This window comes from Tenrec ecaudatus, chromosome 15 (genome assembly GCF_050624435.1).
Source record: "Tenrec ecaudatus isolate mTenEca1 chromosome 15, mTenEca1.hap1, whole genome shotgun sequence".
NCBI classification, from domain to species: Eukaryota; Metazoa; Chordata; class Mammalia; order Afrosoricida; family Tenrecidae; genus Tenrec; species Tenrec ecaudatus.
Window position 1 is genome coordinate 77633067 of NC_134544.1, and position 24383 is coordinate 77657449.

Genomic DNA, 24383 nt, shown 5'->3' on the forward strand with positions numbered 1-24383 from the left:
TTCGGCCTCACTGCGCTCTAAACCCAAAGACCCTTTTTCAGGGTCACTTCCATTTTCATCCCCAAAATAGAGGTCGAATACTTTAGCATTACCTAGTTTTTGGTTTCTTTGTTTCGTTTTTTTTTTTAAATTCATCTATGCAGTTAGTTAGATTGCTTTTGTGATGGACATCTATTTGGGGGCACTTAATCCACATATCCCACATAATCCCACAATTCCATAGTTCAGCCATCTCAAGAAGAATTGCACAATCATTACCACAATCAATTTCATATTGTCTATTTTCCCACATTGATTAAATCGCCCTTTAAAAGACTTCTTTTAGTAACTTTCAGTTCTAGTCACCTCCCTCCTTCATTCTTTACTTTCCAAGTTCCCTCCTCCCTCCCCAAATCCAACTGCCACCCACCCCAGCCCCACCAAGACACCCTTACAAACCCTTGCATGTAAATTCACCTCTAGATATCCACCCCTTCTATGCTTCACAAATTTTTAAACCCAACAGACACAATAAATAGAAAGGAAATGAAATGGTTATGATTTTTAAAACCATAGTAATACATAGATAAAAATATAAACAAGGAGTAAGTAAAAAAGGGCCATCAATATTTTAAAGCCAGGGAAGACGTTTCTGTCACGGACCAGCAAGATATCTTGCGCCTAGAACTGACTCTGGTCAAGTCCAGAGGGAGGTCAGCAGAACAAGACCCCAGGGCTCACCTTTGAGCTGAGGAGGTGCAAGGAGTCTCGGGGGAAGGCGCCGCTGTGTGGAAGGAAACAAGAGAGGGGAGTTAGGAGACCCGCAAAGCGACGAATCTGGGAACCCTGAAGCCCCCAACCCCAGCCGGGATCCTGCTTTCTCCAATAGGGACTCCCACCATGAACCCCAAGCAATCTCAAAGCGAGGAAATAGGACTGGCCTCAAGGACACCCTCCCACCTCTCCACAAGGAAGTGCTGGCTGGGGTTCCTGTGGGCTTGCACCCAGGCTAGACTGCTATGTGCAGCAGGGTCACCCTAAATGGCCCCCGCCCACATGCATGTCCCAGAGCCCAGCGCCTCCCACCTGGGAGCGCCGGCAACAGGGTGGTCAGGCTGCAGGCACTTCTCTGGCACCACAAGAAAGCATGGGCAGCGTGAGCCTAGCGGTGAGCTGCAGTTCAGAATAAGACACCGCCACTTCCGGCCCTTTCTGGGCGTGACCCGAGTGGGAGGAGCTGGCGGGGTCAGGGAGGAGTAAGGCCTCTGCCTTCACTTCCTCTTAAAGGCAGCTCTTGTCCCGCCCATTTCTGCTGAGGCGCCAACAGAGGCGCCCGGTGAGGGGGTGGGCGGGGCCTGGTGGGTCTGGGGTGGGCGCGGGGAGGAGCCAGGGAGGAGGTCAAAGACTCAGATAACAATGACCAAGGGGCACCAGTACTGTCCCCAGTGCAGAGAGCTTGCATAGATGACAGGGGTGAAATTGAACCATGTATGTGGAGTGTGTAAGCCTGTGATCAGATTCCCCGGATGTGCATCCCCCTAACTAACTGGAAACACCCAACCATTCAATCCTGTCAAGGTGTTAATGGGGCTGAGTTCTTGCTTAACCTTTGCGGTGATGGTCCATTCTGCGACCTAAAGCAGTGCGTATGACTGATTTTTGGGAAAGAAAAGTACCTAGCGTGCATGTCTAGGTAAATTATCTGTCAGTTTAACAAAATTTAAAAATAAAATTTAAGCAGGAGCACTGAAAAGGGAATGGAGAAAAGTGGGTAGGACAATGGTTGTTAAACTTGCCTGTCCTTAAGAGTTGGAATTTGTACTATCTTCTTGTTTGATATCGCCGCGAAGCTTTGGCGACAGTTAAACATGAAAGGTATGGTCTTTGATGATGATTATCATGATTAAAGCACTCTGTTAATTTAATTAACCACTCACTTGAGGTTTTATCAGTCCAAGGGGTCAAGTGTGTAGACGGTGTTTGGGGAGACTTTTCCAAGTTGAGAAATCTGAAATTTAAATTTGCTTCCTGCAAGTAACTCTTGGCTGTCGGGACTCTCAGAACATGTGTTTATGGGAAAGATCAACGTGAAGTATTTTCCGATTAACTTGCATCCATAAAGATTGTGCTTCTTTTATGCCTGTTATACTTGGGAATTCCTTTATGAAAGTTCAAGTCAGATTCCTTGACTGTCACCTGACTTTATCAGGAATCGACAAAGTCACTTATCAGCAAATATTTACTGAATTAAACAGATTTATGTTCCCAGTTCTGATGGAGCCTCCTTACCCTTAATTCTTGGGAAATGTAGCCTAGATGTTGCAACTAAAGGGCGAGTTCTCTGGAACTACCTGTTGTGGTAGACTGGGTAGAGTAGATAAAGAAATCCAGGGACATACAAATATGTGTAAGAAAGATTTATATCAATGTCTAAAAGATAACAAGAAAACATTACAGCACAGTCCAGATCGTCTACAAGTCCAATATGAGCCCATCTGTCTGATACTACTCGTCTATAATTTCCTCTTCAGACTCACACAGCACATGCAATGATGATGGATGCAGGAAGACCATAGGCCAGTGGGTGAAAAGTCTTGAGTATTCAATGGCGGTAGAAGAATCTTAGTACTGGTGTGGGTCTCCATGTGGGCCTTTCAGTTCTCTGAGTGACCCAGGAACAGGAAGGTGAAGCAGAGAGAGAGGGTAGCCCAGCTCCAGGGAGAAAGAGTGGAAGTTCCCAGAATCCTCATGAGAAGGTCATGCCCACCAGGATGCATCATCAGGTTGTTACCTGATTGATAGGCTAACCTCCACCCCTAGACATAGTTACCAAGTTGAAGTGATATTATGTAGCTACTACACCTGCTTTCATGGGAGGTTTTCTGTTTCCATGGTTAAATCATTAATTGCCCCTGCCCCACACAAAAATCCTCATTGTAATCAAGTCAATGCAAACTCAGAGTGACACTACAGGACAGGTTAAAACTGCCCGGTGAGTTTCCAAGAATGTAAGTCTTTGCTGGAATAGAATGCTCCATAGTTCTCCTGTGGCATGATAGGTGATTCCAAACTGCTAGTCTTATAGTTAGCAGCCCAACTTATACCCTCTACACAAACAGGGGTTTGTTCATTCCATGACAATCTACCCACAATAGCATGCAAGTAGAGTCCAAAAGATTCCTTTTCCTCCAGTTATACAAGCTACTTTCTATTGGGTCACTAACCTAAAGTTAGTGATTGATCAGCAGAACGAGAGATGTGCCCAGCCACCACTACCAAGTGCTTCAAAAGGAATCCCATTAGAAGGTCCTGGAGAGAGTGTGAGAAAAATGTGGACCCAAACTCAAACTCACAAAAGAGATCTGCAAGACAATGGCCTTTAGTCACCTTCATGACCAAACCGAACTCACCCCCTGCTAGGCTAACCAGTCATGTAAGTAAGATCAAGGATAGAATTTAGCTGATGGGGAAGAATGGAAATAGGCAAGTCTTGGAGAAACTGGGGGAAGTGATAGTGTGTTGTTATTGTAGTTGTAGGTTGTAGGTTCCAGCTCAGAGAGAAACTAGGTAAGATAGAATGAAACACTGCCAAGTCCTGCTCTATCTCAGGGTGGTTTTTATGTTTGAGCTCATTGCTGCAGCCAATGATTCAATTTCTCACAAGGCTCTTCCTCTTTTCAATTGCCCTGTTACTTTACCAAGCATGATATCATTTTCCCAGGATGGATCTCTCCTGATAACATATTCCAAGTACACGGGACAACTTGTCACCATCCTCACTTCTCAGGAGCATTAGGAGGTGTGGTCAATACTATTGTTAGTCTTCTTCATTCCTGTACAAATCTGCTTGAAACGATGGATGAATGTATGAATTGTTATAAGAGATGAAAGAGCCACCAATAAAAGTATTTAATAAAAATAAAATAAAATTCCTTGAGACACTTCCAGCCTAATTGTAAGACTTTTAAAGGTGCAGATTCTAGCAACTATAAATAAATACCATTTTACTGTATTGTTATTTAAGTTCAAGTTAATAGGAAACCGAGTCAGACAACATGTTATATGTTGTCTGACTCAGTTCTCAATATCTTAAAGAACTTTTTCATGTAGCTCCATTATCAATATTGGTCTACATTTCCTTGAATTATCAGTATCTGACACTGGTATCCAAATATTACTGGTCTCACAGAATGTGCTATTAGTGTACCCTCACAACCATTGTTACGTTTGTACCCAATTAACTTGAACTTAAATACCAATACAGTAAAATGTCATGTTGTCAGAACAAAGTGCTCTTGTGTTGAGGGAGCACTGGAGGACAGGCCCAAAATCCATCCATTTCCTCAATATATGGCCATATAAATATGTGTACATAGGCCAATACCTCTATTTTATGAATTAATATATTTATATATGTACATGCCTACATTTATACCTCTATCCATAGCTTTGCTTCCTATATTTTTCTCTATTTCCTTTTATCTTTCTCCTGTCCCACCATCACACTCACCCTTTTCTCCATCTTAGTAATGTCCTTCAGTTAAATTGATCTTGCTCCAACACTCCCAGATTCTCTAAGTCCTCCTCATTGTTGATTTTAATTCCCTAGTTCATCCCCTATCTATGGAATTGTTTGATCATCGCTCCCCCTTCCCTCCCCTTCCTCCCCCAAGGTCCTCCAGAACCTTTGGTTCAGTTGCTTCCCATGCCTATTTGGGTAAGCAAAACAACAAAAACTGAGACAAAGCAAAAAGAAAATTAAAAAATTAAATTAAAAAGGGGAAAAACTAGCCAAAATAAAAAACCCCAAACAAAAAAAGCATACTTAATCCCAGTTCTGTCTGCTGACCTTTATGACTATCTCCCCACTAGTTATCAGGGGTTGCAGAAACTGCCCCTCCTAGCCTGAAGTCTATTTTGGGGACTCCTTAGGGGCTTTATGGCTTGGCTTTGCTCTCGTTGCTGATCTCTTCTGTTCCCTTATTGGTTCACCCCACTGTGGATGGAAGTGGGGGTGACAAGGCTCACTCCCCGCCATGTGTCCCCAGTACTGTCCTCTGTCAATGTACTCTCCAGCGAGGGGACAGCACCTCTCAAGCTGTTGTTGGCCCTACACTCTTTTCTGTGTGCCCTGGCAGATTTTTGCAGATAATGGTGGATAAAAAAACTTACCATTCATTGTTATTCCCATTCATTTAATATCTCCAAGTCAGAAACACATAATTAAAAAGACATCATTAAACTAAACAATCTTTATAGTTAATTAAATTGCTTTCATTGGTAATTATGCCCTGTGACGATGGTATAGTGCCCTCTTAGTATTCATTAATTACAAATGTGAAAAACTTTAAGCAGTCCACAATGAAAGGAAAGAGAGAGAGAGAATATGTAAAATGTAAGGGTGATTGCGGTTGAACAATGCAGAATGAAGTCTGACAAGAGTTCATTTACTGACGAACAAACCTTGTCTGATAATTGAGATTAAGAGAAAAAAGTCTCATTAAGTATTACATTTTATAATGCAAATCATGATGCTAAGCTCTAGGTCTGGGGTGAGTCCTTATTTTATGTTAAATATTATACACGGTCTCTTACTTTCACTTGGGTTTAGAATTCTCTTGTGTACAATTTAGGTTCTTGCTTGCTAATATTTTCATGTATTCACCTGTGTGCATGTGTGTCTGTGTGTAAGGTGTTCCCAGAGCTGCCCAATGTTTCCTAAGAACACCTCCCACAGCAACTTCACCCAATGCACCTTTGGTTTATTCTGCCTTCATCTGGACCACCGGTTCTCAACCTGTGGGTCGAGACCCCCTTGTGGGTGTCAAATGAACCTTTCATAGGGGTCGGCTGATGCATAACATTAGTAAAATTACAGTTATGAAGTAGCAACGAAAATAATTTTATGGTTGGGGGTAACCACATCATGAGGAACTGTATTAAAGGGCCGTGACCTTAGGAAGGTTGAGAACGCCTGATTTTCTGGACTCACCAAAGGATGGATATTCCAATAAGGACAGTACCTGGGGATAAATTACTTTGATTTAATAATGATGCTGAAGTAATTACAGGTGATTACCCTTTAATCCGTCTCTCACCTTCCCTCCTTTATTTCCCAGCTCCTGCTCAGGAACCAGGTGAAAGTGGAGGGAGATAATTCAAGGTGCTGAAATTGGGGCAGATGTGGATTTCAGATCAGGAAAGAGTGGATCATCCTCTCTTGGATATTTTGTGCTTCCTGGAAGGTAAAAGTACCTGGAACCTGGGCATGGGGACCTATTCCAGCCCAGGTACCCTCAGCCAGTAAGTATATAAGACAGGCTCAAGGAGGAACATTGCCTTTTGCCACAGGAAGCCCCTGGGGTTGAGCTCAAAGATATTCAGCCTGTGCCAACATCCTGACTGAAACTTCCACTAAGGGCTTCTTAGTTGCTGATTTGTCCATATCAGGGCCTCGCTTTCATTCCAGGGCATATTTCGATATCCACACGCCCAGGGTGCCTGGTCACCATTTAACCGATTACGTCAGCATGGGGTTGATCTGCTGTTGTGATCATGAGTAACTCTTTGAGGACTTACTTCGCCATGAGGAGAGAGCCCCAGTGTGCTCTGAGAGGGAGTGCCTGACACTGGACCCAGAGGGTGTCCCTGGGATGGGCATCTTTACACTTAAGGGTTGAAGCTACAGCTCCTACTTAAAGGATGGCTTGTGAGGTTAAGTTGTTGGTTTCCTGGAAACACAAATAGTCACAGACTCAAATATTTTAGTGTTAGAGGGGTGTACTAAATCTTCCTCTGAGCCCTTAAGTCTGAGTAAAAAGTCCAATGTTATGAAAACTGGAGATCATGGTTCCAATATAAGTACTTTTAATTTGATACCACCTCCATCTCTAGTGACATGAGGGCCCCTGAGAAAGAGGGAATGCAGGGGATCAATGGTAGAATAACCAGCAATTTATTTGTTTCATTAAACACGGTTTCACGATATCTTTGAGGGAGAAACCAGGTGAAATTGTGACTACAAATTAGTAAGTAACTACAGTTGAGCTCTAGGCCATCTTGGTTATTGGGTAACACATCCCTGCATTTGTTTAATAGCAGAAAAGGCTCCTTGAGTGTAGGACACAACAGAGTGGGGGACCACAAGTGTCCAGTGATGGAACTTGGTCATAATGATTTTTGTCCTATTTAAACATTTGTATATCACTTCATTTTGCCAAATTCCATGAACCATTTGTAAACGTTAACTGAAAACAGAGGATGTGTTTGTGTTCCCTAATTTTGCAAGTCTGCCTATCGCAGTCCCTTACATTTAGGTAAATTCTGGGAGAGGAGACAGATCCACACACATGATTTGCAGCATGAGTTTTTTTGCTTTGTTAGGTTTGGTGCTTAGCTCAGGGTTTTAGTGTGCTAGAGGCAGATCGGAATCTAGGTCCTGAGATTAATCAATGTTCCTGGTTCAAGAACCAGAATCAAGGGATAGAATTAGGAATTCATTGGGATGATTTGAGATTCAGGTGTTGGTGGACAGATCAAAGGTCATTATGTTTAGAAGGTTTCTGCCTAAGAGATTATGTTTTGAGATGATTAGGAGCGTATCTGTTAAGGTATAATTATGTAGAGTTACTGTTTAAGGATTAGATTTTTGGGGGGTAGTTTCTGAATTTGAGATTTAGGCTCGTAAATTTAGGATTAAGTATATTGACTATAGTCCAGGCTTTGACTCTGATTCAAAGAATTGGAATAAATGCATTAAGGTAGATTTAGTGTGTATGGTCATTGGATCTGTTAAGCACATGTTAACTTTGTTGTCGGCATCAGACGATGCTCAGAGTGTTAGTGGAAGTTCTGGAGGATGAGTGGCTTTTCAGCTAGTTATCAGTGTGTTGTCAGGATACTCAGCACATTAATGTAAAAGGGTTAATGGTTTGGGAGGTGGTGATTAGTAGTTGATACACAGGGATTTAAGTACCAAGTTAATATTGTGTGCTGAAATGTAGGCTACAACACTTCTCTTTTTATAAGCTATAGTATTTATGATATATTTAGAATCATTTATGCATAAGATCATAATTTTTATGGATAGAAGAATTTTAATTTCTTCTCTTTGGAAGCCTTTTTTCTTCCCTAACCAGAGAGAGAGAGAGAGAGTCTCCCGCCTCCAAGGAGAAAGTACCAGATTTCCCATAATTCTCAGGGGAAGGCCATGCCCACAGAAGTCTCATTGCCTATCTCCAGATTGACAGCCTAGGCTCCACTCCTACACTCTTAATCCTTAAATTAACACCAGATTAGGTGACTACCACAACACTCTATCTTCAAATGGACAGCATGCAACACGAGGACATGGCCATTTATTACCATGCAAGAGACACAATGAGGGGAGGTCAGTTAGGGCCCAGACACAAACCTCCCCTGCAGGGAGGAGACTGGTCTCCAGGGGGCGCTCAGGACCCACAGAGCACAGGATTCAGATCCAGGAGCAGGTGCAGCAGGAGTTTCACAGTTGATTTCCTGTGGTCATATGTGGGTTCTTCTAAATCTCGGTTTTCCCAGGGAATCTTTCTCTAATTTAAAAATAACACTCCTGTGTCTACTCCTGATATCTGTGTATTCAAAAGCTATATTGTATCAGAAGAATATATTCTGTTTTACGGCAACAATCAGCTTGTTAACCTTCAGGGACAAGAAATGACTCTGCCAGGGGTCCCTGCATCAGAGTTTTCATGACGCACAGATAAATTGCTGTCCAATCAGACTCCAGGAAAATGGTGCCTGGGTAAAGGTATCTTTTAAGTGCTTGACTGTTGGCTGAAAATATAATAGTATGTTCTTCCATCACTTTTTGTGAGGTAGTCTGGCAATCATCTAGCTAATGATTTAGTTAAAAGCTAGGCAGTCAGCCTATTTTATATCAAATTATTCCTTCAAATCACATAATATTTGTTGTTGCTGAGTTTTCCTTTGGTTGTATCTCCTAACCTTCGTGGCCTATACTTGCGTGCGTGCATGTGTGTTTTAGAATCCCATCTGAAAATACATAAACTCACCAATTGTATTTATTATCTGCGTGCTAATATCTTGTATCTGTATCAGTCTGTCCTTCAGAACCTGCAGACATGGTGGTCCAGAAAGAGACTAACTTATTTGTGAAAATTCAGGATACAGGGAGATCTCTAGGGTCAAATGGGATTACTCAGTTCTTCATGTCAGATGTTGTATCTTTACTTTCACAGCTCCACAGGGTGTCAGCCCACCGTTTTTGGTTTCACCCACAGGATCCACATTTGTCCTATTAATCAACTCACCTCATTTATGGTGAGTGTGTTACTAATTTGTTGTATGATATCAGTAACTTTTCCACTATCTTGTGACACACAACCTTAGGTGAGGAATTTTGGGTATTGCCGCATAAGATTCGGGATAAAATGTGAGGTCAGGTGTGAATAATATTATTGATGACTTTGTGGATAAGAAATGTCTTCCTTTGTCATAAGTAAATAGTTTAGTGTTACATGTACTCTTTCCCCACTGGAATGAGCCTTGAGTAGACATCTGAGTGTAGTTGTTGAAGAAAAGCTCTTCCATTTTAGTGACTCACAAAACCCATTTCTATTTACAGTAATTATTGAATTGGGGCCACATTTGGATGAAGTCAATGAGATTGCTAGAGTTAGCTGTTCTTCAAACTTTTGAAAATCTAATAATGGTACTATAATCTCATGCTGAAGAGACAATGTGTATCTTACAATTTAAATGTCCTTGGCTTTGTTGTGAGTTTCTTATAAACATCAAAGTCCCTGAGAGTAGAGGACCACTGCTTTTATTCCTAAAGTCATCCTCAATGCTAAGTCTACCTCCTCAACCACCTTCCTCATCACTTTCCGTAGCCTGGCAGAACAGGACTTTGGTCTTGGTGAATGGAGAAGTCAAGGACAGGACTGTTTTCTCCGTGGAAACAGTCAACATTCTCATTCCAGATGAACCCTTTTGAACTGCATTACAAGGTACCACTCAGCCAATCTCCACATAGTCTACCAGGTAGAGACTCATGACATATTTATTTAAATTTAGGTCTTACGCTTTCTGGATAAAACATCTGGGAATGTATCACTTTCTTCCTCTTCTTGGGGGTAGATTTCAGGTGAGTAGCTCAGGGATTGAAACATGAAGGTTTGGGGATGCTTTATCTGAGTACATGCCCCACTGTCTCCAGGTACAGCTGCAGGGGTTGGACCAGGACTTGTAAAACTCATTGATATTGTGCTCATTTGTTCTGTCTCTAGATTCTCTATAATCAGCAGTGGGTCGGTGTGTTATGGAGTGGTGAGAGCACAGACTACACTCCTACTCTAAGGTCCTGAGTGCACATCCCCAGTGACCTCTTTCTTAGTCAAATTCATTGAACGCTGAGCTCCATTGCTGCACAAACCATTGCCATGCATCACTGTGAAAGGAGGCCGGGAGAAGGCAATGACTCCAGAACTCCAGGTGAAAAAAGGGGTCTGAACTGCACAATGCTCCATTATGTTTTTGTCTGTGTATTCTTTGTTTTCCTTAAACATATTTTACATTATTGTTTAGAAGTGTTCCTTATTTTGTAATATAATTGTCTCCAAAAAATAAACTTCTACTTTATGATTTTCTTTTATTAGACCCTCTTCTTTGTTACTTTATTTATCATACTATTTATAACACATTTAATGCCATTTCCCTTCAATTTAGATTTAAGAAAATTATAACATATTTAGGTTTTTAACATAATCACCAGATTTAGAGATTCATATTTAACTCCTGAAGCTGCACCTGGGACAGGACACCTGTAAATGAATATAATTGTTCTCTTTCAGTCATTTGTAGTCACAATCATCCCCATAGATTCCCCATTGATGTCTCAGACCCTCACCGTGGGGAACTGTCACCAGGCACAGGAGAGCACATAGCAATAGCATCTTTAGATCACAGCTGTGCTTTCCCAAGAGACCCATAGCCCTGTCAGTAGAGAACTGATATGATATCCTTCAATGCTCAAGGGTGGAATTTTAACCTAGTGCCTAGTGATTGATTTGCATGTCAGAGACCCCTGTCCTTATAAACAGAGAATGATAGTGAACAGGCACCCCTTTTCCTTGGACCCAAGTGAAGGGTAACTCTTTGTTTGAATCTTATGCATGTTAGTCTATAATAATGAGAGATCATTTGGCCTAAGAGGTATGTGGGAAAAGTCAAAGGAAAGCACAGGATTTCTGAACTCACTGTTTCTCCTTCCAGCCCCTCATAGCCCCTGCCCTGCCTTGGGCTCCTATAGGTCCTGTGCCCCAGAGAGTGGACAGGATATAGTGTGCTGAAAGCATCAGGTGAACACCAGAGTATCTTCATCACCCCACACTCTGCAAACGCCTTTTCATCTAAACACACTGACAGCTTCTTATCAACCTCCCCAATGTCTTCGGGGGTTTTCTTTGGGCCCCTGTGATCACCAACTTCAGCACTCGTACAAATAACACAGACACCACATCCAAGTACTTGATAGCTGAGGTCAGTCTTGATATAAATAAAGAGATTCGAGGGTCCATAAAGTCAGGTAAGATGTGTCCAACTTGAGAATTTGTGCTCTATGAAAGAAAAGTTTCAACTCTGTGACTTAAAAGTCTGGATTTTATTTTAACTCTGGGTTAAAATAAGATCCATCCAGGAAACCAGTTCTCAAAATTTAGTCGACCTCCGTAGACACTGTTTTCAATGTTCCCTTCTCAGGGGATTCTGGTCCATCTAAAAAGTGAGCATTGCAACCCAAGTCAGCCTCTTCACTTGTACCCTGGACACAGACCTCTGATAACTGCTCCGGGATCTAAACCTTGAATTGATCCCCTAGATTCTGAGATTCACTCATTTTATAAAATGCTATAAAATTGACTCAGGAAGCAGTAGCACTTTCTGCAGTTAAAACACCTGATTCCCATTCAGAGTCCCTCCTCATTTCTCTCCCTCAAAGCAAAATTTATTTCCCTCTAGATTAGGGTTGGCCACACTCATTTTTTTCTGATAGGTTATAATATTTGTAATTTATACATAGATATATATATATTTAAGCAGCATGCAAATTCAAGAATAAGGTTGCAGCCCAGAATTTTCAGAGGGGAATTCTCTGGCCCAGAATTTTCAGAGGGGAATCAGTCACTGCTTTGCAACACAGAATCATAGATTTCACCAAAATCCAAGGATACAAGCGCAGGACATTGACATTGATCACTTAGAGATCATTGAGTTAGTTTCGTTCTCCCATGCAGACTGCTATGGTGTCACCTAATTATCATTTCAGCCAACTCCACACTCACAGCCTCTGTTCCTGCTTGTTAGCTGAGCAGTGTAAGTTCCACACTGTGACATAGCTGCACATGAGTCCAAGTCAACCTCCTGTCTGAATGCGACTGCCATGATCATCTCATGATGGTGGTTGGTCTGGGAAATATTCTGTGTCATCTGCTGACATTATCCTTTTGCACATAGCTTCCCCATCAGGTCTACCAAACTTATCCTGAATGAGCTCATGAATACTCGCTGAACTGTGAAGGACCAACATTTTGGACTCAGATGAACTGGAATTGTTTTCCAGTGTCCCAACCATGGGATGAGACTTCTCAGTCATTTAATCAAGGTGAACTAAGTATCTCAATATTCTGAAATGTGGAAATGATAGAAAATATGACCAGGGAAAACCCAATCCAATTTGCTCAAGTTGTGCTCTGTTAATTGGTAAACAAGAATAAAACACTTTAGGTTAAAATTATATCTGGTTTATTATTGTTTCCTTTCTTTTAAAATTTCTGACTCTATAACTAAAAGATGGCATGGAGAAGAGGGTCCCATTCCAGATCGTATCTAGTGCCCGATTTTAAATCTCACCAGATGGATGAAGTCTCTTCTTCCAAGATGTCTTTGTCTTAAGTCTGACAGGCTTCCCTGGCTTAAACTAGGAATGCATACAGGACTGAGGGCCAGGACCTTGTTCTAGAACCTGAATCTCTCCTTTGGACGGAACTTCCTCGTAACATGGTGCCTGAGTGTCTCCTGAAAATCATTAAAGTGGAAGTTGCATTGAACTTTATTGATTTTCATTTCTATTTAAATTAAAATCAGGAAATAAAATTATTTAAATTAATATACTATATAAAACCTGACCTATTATAAATAATTTGGGGGGCTATACAATCAACACCACAAGGGAAACTGTACAGAAGAGTTTTACTCAAGAGAAAGCATCTATCCTTGCTTCAAACACAGGAGCACACTACTCCAGGAGCCTCAAATGTGTCCTCAGAAACCAATAACCTCTTCTGTCCTGACTCTCAGTCAGCGGCTGAGGATGGCAGCAGGACTTAGGCAAGTTAGTTTTTAGACCCACATGACAACTGTGATGAGCAGTGGTGGCTTGAGGATACCAATATGCTTTTGCTGGTCTACCCTAGACCGAGGAAATTTTAGAGAAATCTTAACCATCCTGTATCCCCTCCTCCCAAATAGCACTTACTGGGGAGGGGTTTGCATCAGGGCTGACAGGTCCTTCAGGTTTGCCTTTTTCCCTCTGCAGGATGTGCCTTCATGCGTGGTTTTCTGCTCTTTGGAAGTTAAAGGACATTTCCTCATATTACAATGAAATGTTTCAAATTCAATGTTTGATACAGGCCCACACTTCCAGAGAAGTCATCAAGGGAAATGGTAAAATAGAGAGGAAGCCCCAGACACTGACAGAAAGACAGTATTTAACTCCTCTCTGCTCTGTCTGCTGGAACTGAGCCCTGGGGCTGAGGGTCCTGAGCTCTCACTGAAGTCCAGTCTCTCCCTGTAGGGAGGTTTGCCTACAGATGCTTAATGATGCCCTTTACTGTGTCTTTGTTACTGTGATCCAAGGCTGTATCCTTAACTTTGAGACTGACCATGTGAATATGGGGAATGTTCTTGTCATTGTCTCTGGGGACTGCAATTCAGCCATGCATCTAGTGTACATAGGATTTAGTACCAGCAGTAGTAGCAGAAACTGAGAAGCAATGCAAGCCCTTCCCTGGCACGGGCAGATGCAGTTCATGTTATAATTGCTGGTGCTGACTGCAGAGACTGGTCAACAGAGTCTGAGAGAGGCCCTTGTCTGCCTCAAATCTCCCTCAGACTCTATCACCTGCACTTTGCCCTGGATATCTGCAAACTCAAAGACATCCTTCCCAGGAACGCAGCCTCATATCCATTGTTTATCTCTCTTGTTCATCATATTCATTTAATTTCTGAAATTGAAACTAGGGAATCTCAGTCCAGAAAACTCCACTGTTAAAATTGAGTACAATCATAGCTGTTTGGTGAATTGGGAGACCTGGGCAGCCCATGACTGTGACCTCTGTGCTAGAGTTAAGGGTTGGCTTAGCCTGGTTTTCATCAGCAGAGTAACATGCCCTCTTGTGTATCCATCTATTAGAAAGATAACTGAGGGCCAGATATACTGTCCTGAGGAAAGTAGTGGGCAATTATAATATTTGGAAATATATATGATTTCTTATTATACAAGTTTACTGGTGAAACCTCATAGAAACTAAGAGGAACTTGGGGAACCATAAGGATTTTACCAGAATATAATCCCTGTCATCCATAAGATATAGATGGCTAAGTATACAAGCAAATGACACCGAAACAGGAAGTTATAGTCACATGTGGTAAACTACTGCAGCTGGGGGTGGGTGCTGGAGATCAGGGTTAGATAGATAGATAGATAGATAGATAGATAGATAGATAGATAGATAGATAGATAAATAGATAGATAGATAGATTGATTGACAGACAGAGACAGGGGGAGAGAGAGAGAAGCTATTTCCTAGAAAGGGGTCAGCCATTTTTCCTGGGTCCATGATTGCCCCTGAGGGCATGGTTGCAAGACCACACTTCAGAAATAGGTTCAAAATGTCCCCTTAAGAAGGATGCCAATTCTCACTCAGAGCAGCTAATCCACACCAAAGACCTTATGGCTGGCCCCTATGATACATGACATCTCTCACTGACCCAGAGCCCTAGAGGGGATAACACTGGAAACACAGGGTGGAAATCCCACCTGATCTGATCCCACCACACCGAGAGAAAACATTAAGGGTGTGCAACAGAACAGTAAGGGGAACAGAATAACAAAGTCCCCAGGAAATACCAAAAAATAGACTTCAGGGCCAGGACTTGGCATCCCATCAGACTCAATCAGAAAACACTCCTAAAGGCCAACAAACAGTGAACTAAGTAAAAGCTTTTGTTTCTTGTAGTCATGGTCTGAGTTTTTTTGTTTTGTTTGTTTATTTCATTGGCTTGGTGGTGGTGGTGGTAGTGTTTTGTTTTCTTTTGTTGCTTGGTTTTGCTCTGTCTTGTTTTTGTGCATGTTATTATCTCCGCAGCTCTGTCTAAATAAAATATGCTGGATGAACAATCTGGAGGATAAAATAATGGGACTGATAGATCCGGGGACATGGGAGAGGAGGAGGTGGGGGGAAAGGTAGGGGTGTTAACATACTCAGAGACAAGGGAACAATAATTGATCCAAATCAGTGGTGAGGAGGGTGTAGGGGTCCTGGGGGGTGGGGCACAGTCAAGGATAATGTAACCAAGAGGATTACTGAAACCCAAAAGAAGAATGAGAATGACACTGGGACAAGAAGAAAGTCAAAGGAAATAGAGGAAAGAGCTAGGAGGAAAGGGCATTTATAGAGGTCTCAATAAAGGCATGTACATATATAAATATATTTATATATGAGGATGGGGAAATGGATCTATGTATATTTATAGGTTTAGTATTAAGGTAGCAGATGGACATTGGGTCTCCACTCAAGTAGTCCCTCAATTAAAGAATACTTTGTTCTATTAAACTGGCTTTCTATGATGCACACCTTCCCAACACAGTCACTGAAGATAAAGCGGGTGAATAAGCAAATGTGGTGAAGAAAGCTGATGCTACCCGGCTATCGAAAGATATGGCGTTTGTCTTCTTAAAGGCTTGAAAGTAAACAAGTGGCCATCTAGCTCAGAAGCAACAAAGCCCACGTGGAAGAAGAACACTATCCTGTGCAATCACAAGGTATTGAAGGCATCAGTAATCAGGCTTCAAAGAACAAAAAATCATATCAATGTGTGCTCACCTACCTGATGGGATCACTGAAGACAAACAGGTGCATAAGGAAATGTGGTGAAGAAAGTTGATGGTATTTGGTTATCAAAAGATATAGAGTCTGGGGTCTTAAAGGCTTAAAGGTAAACAAGCAGCCATCTAGCAGAGAAGCAACAAGGTCCACATTGAAGAAGCACACCCACCTGTGCAATCATGAGGTGTCAAAGAATCAGTTATCAGACATGAGAAGAACAAAAAATCATATCATTTTGAATGAGCGGGTGTGCAGAGCAGAGACCCAAAGTCCATCTGTGGTAATTGGCCATCCACTTATGGAAGGGTCACGGGGAGGATTAAGACAGTCAGGGTGCAGTGCAGCAAAGATGAAACATACAACTTTCCTCTAGTTCCTAAATGCTTCTTTTCCCTCATCAGTATCATGATCCCAATTTTACCTTACAAATCTGGCTAGACCAGAGGATGTACACCGGTACAGATAGGAACTGAAACACAGGGAATCTAAGGCGGATGATCCGTTTAGGATCAGTGGTGAGAGTGGCAATATTGTGAGGGTGGAGAGAGGGTGGGGTGGAAAGGGGGAACCGATAACAAGGATCTACATATTACCTCCTCCCTGGGGGATGGACAACCGAAAAGTGGGTGAAGGGAGACATTGGGCAGTGTAAGATGTGACAAAATAATAATTTATAAATTATCAAGGGTTTATGAGGGAGTGGGGAGTGGTGAGGGAGGGGGAAAATGAGGAGCTGATGCCAGGGGCTTAAGTGGAGAGCAAATATTTTGAGGGCAATGAATATACAAATGTGCTTTATACAATTGATGTATGTATGGATTGTGATAAAAGTTGTATAAGCCCCTAAAAAGTATTTATTTACATTTTATTAGGGGCTCATACAACTCTTATCACAATCCATACATATACATATATCAATTGTATAAAGCACATCCGTACATTGTTTGCCCTAATCATTTTCAAACATTTGCTCTCCACTAAAGCCCTTTGCATTAGGTCCTCTTTTTTTCCCCCTCCTTCCCCGCTCCCCCCTTCCTCATGAGTCCTTGGTAATTCATATATTGTTATTTTGTCATATCTTGCCCTATCTGGAGTCTTCCTTCCCCCGCTTCTCTGCCGTCCATCTCCCAGGGAGGAGGTCACATGTGGATCCTTGTAATCAGTTCCCTGTTTCCAACCCACTCACCCTCCACTCTCCCAGCATCGCCCCTCAGACCCCTGGTCCTGAAGGTATTGTCCACCCTGGATTCCCTGTGCCTCCAACTCCCATATGCACCAGTTACAACCCCTGCCCTATCCAGTCCTGCAAGGTAGAATTCGGATCATAGTAGTTGTGGGGAGGAAACATCCAGTATCTAGGGGAAAGCTGTGTTCTTCATCGGTACTACATCGCACCCTGACTGACCTATCTCCTCTCCTAAACCCCTCTATGAGGGGATCTCCAGTGGCTGACAAATGGGCCTTGGGTCTCCACTCTACACTTCCCCCTTCATTCACTATTATATATATATATATAATATATATTTTCCCATAATGCCTTATACCCGTAATGCCTTATATCTGGTTCCTTTGGCACCTCATGATCGCACAGGCTGGTGTGCTTCTTCCATGTGGGCTTCATTGCTTCTGAGCTAGATGGCTGCTTGTTCACCTTCAAGCCTTTCAGACCCCAGACACTATCTCTTTTGATAGCCGGGCACCATCAGCTTTCTTCGCCACATTTGCTTATGTTGTCTTCGGTGATCGTATCATGGAGGTGTGCAGCCAATGATAGGATTTTTTGTTCTTTGATGCATGATAACTGATCCCTTCGGGACCATGTGATCACACAGGCTGGTGTGTTCTTTCATGTGGCCTTTGTTGCTTCTGAGCTAGATGGCCGCTTGCTTATCTTCAAGCCTTTAGGACCCAGACACTATCTCTTTTGATAGCCGGGCACCATCAGCTTTCTTCACCACATTTACTTGTTCACCCGCTTTGGCTTCAGTAGTTGTGTCGGGAGGGTGAGCATCAAAGAGTGCCAATGTAATAAAAGAAAATATTCATGCATTGAAGGAGTGCTTGAGTAGAGGCCCAAGGTCCCTCCTCCACCTTAATACTTAACCTTTAAATATAGACACATAGATCTATTTCCCCATCCTCATATATATATTTGCATTAACATGTCTTTGTCTAGACCTCTATACATGCCCTTTGACTCCTAGCTCTTTCCTCCATCTGGAAAAATGAGTTTATGAGCCCCTAATAAAGTGATTTAAAAACAAACAAACAAACAAACAAACAAACAAACAAAACCCACACTCAGCACAAGGAAAGATATAATATGTTACCAAAAGGGCTCTTGCAGAGAAAAAGACAGGGGCTGCATAAAAGTAAACGTGGTCTGCTTTCCTTGGATCAGTAAGAACTGCACCAGAAGATTCCCCAAGGTAAGCTCCTGAAAAATAGTAATGAGTCAAGTTTATAGTTATAGACAAGTATACCAATAAGTAAATGTGTAGCATGTGAATATGAAACATTTCACAGGGATTAGCATGAATCTGGATTAGGACAGGGCTGCAGTTCTTAATAAATTATGGCTCACTGTACTTCTTGATTCCACATGTCTACTTATTTAGTCTGGTGATGTATCTATGGTGGCTTTTGCTTCCGTGAACAAAGTCCTTTTGTTCCATGTGACCTGTAACCTGAAGTTTGGGGATGTGTTTTTGGACATGTTTGCCTGGGCAGATTTAGTCAAAAATGATAGTCATTTGGTATAATGGAATATTTTTTCTGGGACAAAATCACTTAACAGATACAGGTTATCAGGAAGGAAAATGCGGAAGAATTATGGACAATAATTGAGGCACTACAACATCTGTGGCAATACCTGATATCCAAGGGGAAGTTCCTTGGACAGGCTATGGAATTTACATTGTGACACAACATTAAGCAGGTTGGACAATGATCTCAAACAGATTGTCCAATGCTCATAATTGTTCTTATACTGTAGTCAGAGTCACCTTAGCTACTATGTTATATTCACAACAAATATAATCTTGCCACAGAAGATTAGTTATCAAAAATAACTTTTTCCCAGAAATTGTAAATTTACTGTCATTTATTGTTTGTTTTCTTTCTGTCTGTCTTTTTAAAAAGGGATTTAGAAGTAATTGGTTGACATCAATGGCCAAGAAATATACATATGATTTCCTTTTCTGTTCCTCCTTCCAACGACCAAATTAGAGCTACAGTGATAAATTAAAGAGTTTACTGAAGGGGTAGGGAAAGCAATACAGGAATGGACAATAACAATTATAATGATTCACAAAGAACATTTTCAGAGTTTAAATGCAGAAGTGTCCCGTTCCCGCGGGACATTCACCGTGGGTCCTGGAGGAGAGAGTGGGAATTGGGGGGGGGGTTTACAAGAGGCACAGAGAATGAGGACAAGACAATATCCTGATCAAGTCCTGTTTTAATGAACAAAGAGTCACAGCTTATAAGGGCCAGCCAAGGGGGGGAGCCTCAGCCGCACATGCAGATTAGGCTACCTTGGCAACAGGCCAATCAGGGAGTTCAGGGGAGTGTGCCCTGCCCATGGGTCAGTAAGGGCTTACAGTCTTCAATTAGGTACGCAGAGGAGTGGCATGTACATGCAAATCAAGCATAGGGGAAGACGATCTTTTGCCCAATCAAGGGGATGCAGGACACGGGTGCTTATCTAAAGAGCATTACCCCTTGTTTGCTCAAGCTTTACAGCTGCAGTGCTCTGTCATGTAGGCTGGGGTAGAAGAATGCCCAGAGCTCAGGCTAATAAATTCCAAGTAATGGCTCCGCCTACGTCTCCAGGCAAGTCCTAATGAATTCCAAGTAATGGCCGGGCCTCATGGCTCCGGACACAGAAGGATCCTGGAAATTAAAAGAAAATTCCAGTCCCTTGATCTTTAATACATTTGGCTAAAGTGGCCAAGGCAATATCAAGGCTAATATAAAAGACTGAGTCATGTAACGTTTTTAAAATGTGTTTTGCTTTGACTTTAGCTATTGGGAGAGAGAGTGAATGCTATTTCTGACAGCTTGATGTGAGAGTAGCTGGGAGGAAGGAGAGTGCTTAGAGTCTTCATGAAGTATGCTGACTTTTAAAAGTCAGTTCAAAATAAAGAGTAAAATTTGAACTTCCGGTCTCCAGAAATAAATAAATAAATAAATATATATATATATATATATATATATATATATATATATATATATTCATCATTTTATTGGAGGCTCATACAACTCTTCTCACAATTCATACATCCACCCATTGTGTTGAGCACATTTGTACATTTGTTACCAGGATCATTCTAAAAACATTTGCTTTCTACTGGAGACCTTGGTATCAGCTACTCATTTTTCCCCTCCCTCCCTATTCTCACCTACCTCATGAACCCTAGATAATTCATAAAGTGTTATTATTTTATCATATCTTACACTTTTTGACCTCTCCCTTTACCCACTTTTCGTTTGTCCATCCCCAGGGAGGAGTTTATAGGAGGTTATATGTAGATCCTTGTAATCGGTTCCCCCTTTTCACCCCACCCTCCCTCCACCCTCCCGGTATTGCCACTTTCAGCAATGGTACTGAAGCTATCATCTGTCCTATATTCCATGTGTTTCTGGTTCCTTTCTGTACCAGTGTACATCCTCTGGTCTAGTCAGATTTGCAAAGCAGAATTGGGATCATGATAGTGGGGGAGGGGGAGGGAAAGGAAGCAATTAGGAACTAGTGGAAAGTTGTATGTTTCCTCATTGCTACACTGTACGCTAACTGGCTCTTCTCCTCCCCAGGACCCTTCTGTAAGGGAATGTCCAGTGCCTACAGATGGGTCTTGGGTCCCAAATCTGCATTCCCCCTCATTGACAATGAATTGATTTTTTGTTCTTTTATGCCTGTTACCTGATACCTTTGACACCTCCTGATCCCACCAGCTGTTGTGTGTCTTCCATGTGGGCTTTGTTGCTTCTGACCAAATGGCTGCTTGTTTACCTCCAAGCTTTTAAGACCCCAAATGCTATATCTTTTGTTAGCCAGGCACCATCAGCTTTCTTCACCAATTTTGCTTATGCACCCATTGGTCTTCAGTGATCATATCAGGAAGGGTGAGCACAAAATACTATGATTTTTTGTTTTTTGGTGTCTGATACCTGACCCCTTCTACACCCCATGATCACACAGGCTGGTGTGTTTCTTCCTTTTGGGCTTTGTTGCTTCTGAGCTAGATGACTGCTAGTTTACCTTCAAGCCTTTAAGACCCCAAACACTATATCTTTTGTTAGCCAAACACCATCAGCTTTCTTCACCACATTTTCTTACACACACATTTGCCTTCAGCGATCACATCAGGAAGGTGAGCATACAATAAAAAGGGTTTTTCTTTTTGGCTCTTTGATTCCTGATAACTTATCCCTTCGGCATCTCGTGATCACACAAGCTAGTGTTTTACTTCCATGTGGGCTTTGTTTCTTCTGAGCTAGATGGCCACTTATTTAGCTGCAAGTCTTTAAGACCCTAAAAGCTTTATCTTTTGATAGCCATCAGCTTTTTTCTGCACATTTGCTTATTCATTTGCGTTGTCTTCAGCAACAGTTTCAGGAAGGTGAGCACCATAGAATGCCAGTTTAACATAACAAAGTATCCTTCCATTGAGGGAGTATTTGAGTGGAGGCCTAATGTTGATCTGCTACCTTAGTACTAAACCTATAAATATATACACAAAGATCTATTTCCCCATCGTCATACAAAATCTATTTACATATGTACATACCTTTATTTAAACCCCTATATATGTCCTTTGCCTCCTATTTCTTTCCTCTATTTCCTTTTAGCTGCCTCTTGTCCCACTATAATACTCAGCCTTCATTTGGGTTTCAGTAATAGCTCTCGGAATTACATTACCCTTGACCCATCCTACGAAGCCTCCTACACTCTCCTCACCACCGATTTGGATCACTTGTTGTTCCCTTGAATAAAATATATTTTTATTCTTAAACATTCTCTACTTGTGATATAAATTTGCACTAACTTTCAGAAACAGGTAGCATCTATGCAAAAGTTTACTTTCTGAGAAATAGTCACACTTTTCAAATTAATGTCAAGTTAAAAACAAAATAAATTGGTTTTACCTTCATCACAATATTAACAATTTAGAAAATCATTACTTTTCAGACAGCAGAAGATGGAAAGTTTTTAATAGACACCACGCTGTGCAGTGAATAACATACAATGACTCTGGTGACAACAGGAACCCAGTGGGACTCCATGATCACCCCCACACACAGCCCCTGGACTCACACATTTTCCACTATTGCCTGGCGATAGACCTGCCACTTTCATATCTCACTGATTTTGTGGACTATATTTGTATTTTCCTTTTTGGAAAGTTGTATGTTTCATCATTGCTACCCTGCAACCTGATTGACTCATCTCCTACCCGCTACCATTCAGTAAGGGGAATGTCCAGTTCCCTACAGATGGGCTTTGGGTCTCCAACTCTGCACTCATCCTCATTTAAAATGATATAATTTTTTGGTTCATTGATGCCTTGCTCCCCCCATTGCGCTGCCCCAAACCTTTAGTGTTTGGCCCATGTGTCGTGGGGTCAGTCTGTACCAATCTCAACACTGAGTCTCCAGTGTTGTTCCCCGTAGGTTCATGGATCCATGAGGGATGCTGTGTCTCATAGTGGGGCCAGCCATATGGCTCACTCTGTGCATTGGCTGTTTGGAAACTATACCAAGTATATCCCTATGAGTGTAACTGACTGGTATAAGGTCTGGGATCCATGAGCAGTTTGCTCATGCCACAGTGCCACCGCTCCACCAGGAGAGTTTTATAAAGCTCTCTCCAAATCAGTTTGAATGCAGGCAGATGAATCAAGTTAGAAAGCAAACAATTGAATACAAGTGGTGATTATGGCTACTTACCAGGAAGAAGCTCTAATAAGACTGGGAATGGCATTGTGAGAAAAAGGCCAGGAAATTTGAGCTGAGGTTTTTCTTTCCTATAAGACACTGCACCTGCTCATTCTTCAAGGGCAGCAAGGGCTGAACTCTGAGAATTTCATTATAAAACCGCACCTCATCTGCGCTACAGCACTGCTGTTATTCAGCTGTCACAGACTGGGCTACTCGAGGGGAGTCAAATCCAATAAAAGGCATCAGTGCCCCCATGTGGGGACATGCCTCCCTGTCATGTCAGTAACCTGTGACATGATCTCATGATCTCACTCTCTAGGAGACAGCAGACAGCTTTTCTCTCCGCTCAGCAGCTGAGATGCCTCTGAGACTCCTGCTCTGCAGCTGCATCAGGCTGAGGGTTTCTGCCCCTCTCAGGAAGGGGTTTCTCTCACTGTGCATCTTGCACAGTAATACATGGCCGTGTCTGAATTCTTCAGGCTGCTCCACTGCAGGGACATGGTACTGATGGAGTTGTCTGTGGAGATGGCGACTTTTTCTAGGAAGGATGGGTTGTACCTGGTTTCAGAGTCTCTAGGATCAATCCTTCCTATCCTTTCCAAGCCCTTTCCAGGTGTCTGCCTAATCCAGTGCAAATAGTAGCTGGTAAAGCTGTACCTAGATGTCTTACAGGAGATCCTCAAAGGTACTCCAGGTCTCTTCACCTCTGCCCCAGACTGCACCAACTGGACCTGGGCACAGTCCCCTGTGCAGATAGGATTCAGAGATAAGAGATTCCCTACACATACACACACACACACACACACACACACACACACACACACACACACACACCCTCCATCTCAGACCCTGTGGCAATCCTGACCTGGGAGAAGAGCAATGAGGAGAGCTAGGGGGGCAGACCCCATCTTGCAAGGAGGTTCCCTGCTGGGTGAGAGGCTGCTTCCGTGTGGAGGTGGCCTGTGTGTATAAAATGGACATCTTCCACTTTGCATATTTCTGTCCTGCCCTCCATGTCAGACTCTTCTAACCTTAAAACCCTGGAACCCAAGGCAGGGAGAGGTGTGGGTCTTGGGACTGCCAGGAAGGACAGAACCTTATCCTAATAACATCACACACAACACACACACACACACACACACACACACACACACACACACACACACACACACACACACAGGCATTGGCATCTTAACCCCAGACAGTATTGAACTGTAGATCTCTACCACTCAGTGCATCTCTCAGTCCACACTCGGGGCAGAATGGTTTGAAACGGTGTGTGAGACTGAAGCCCGA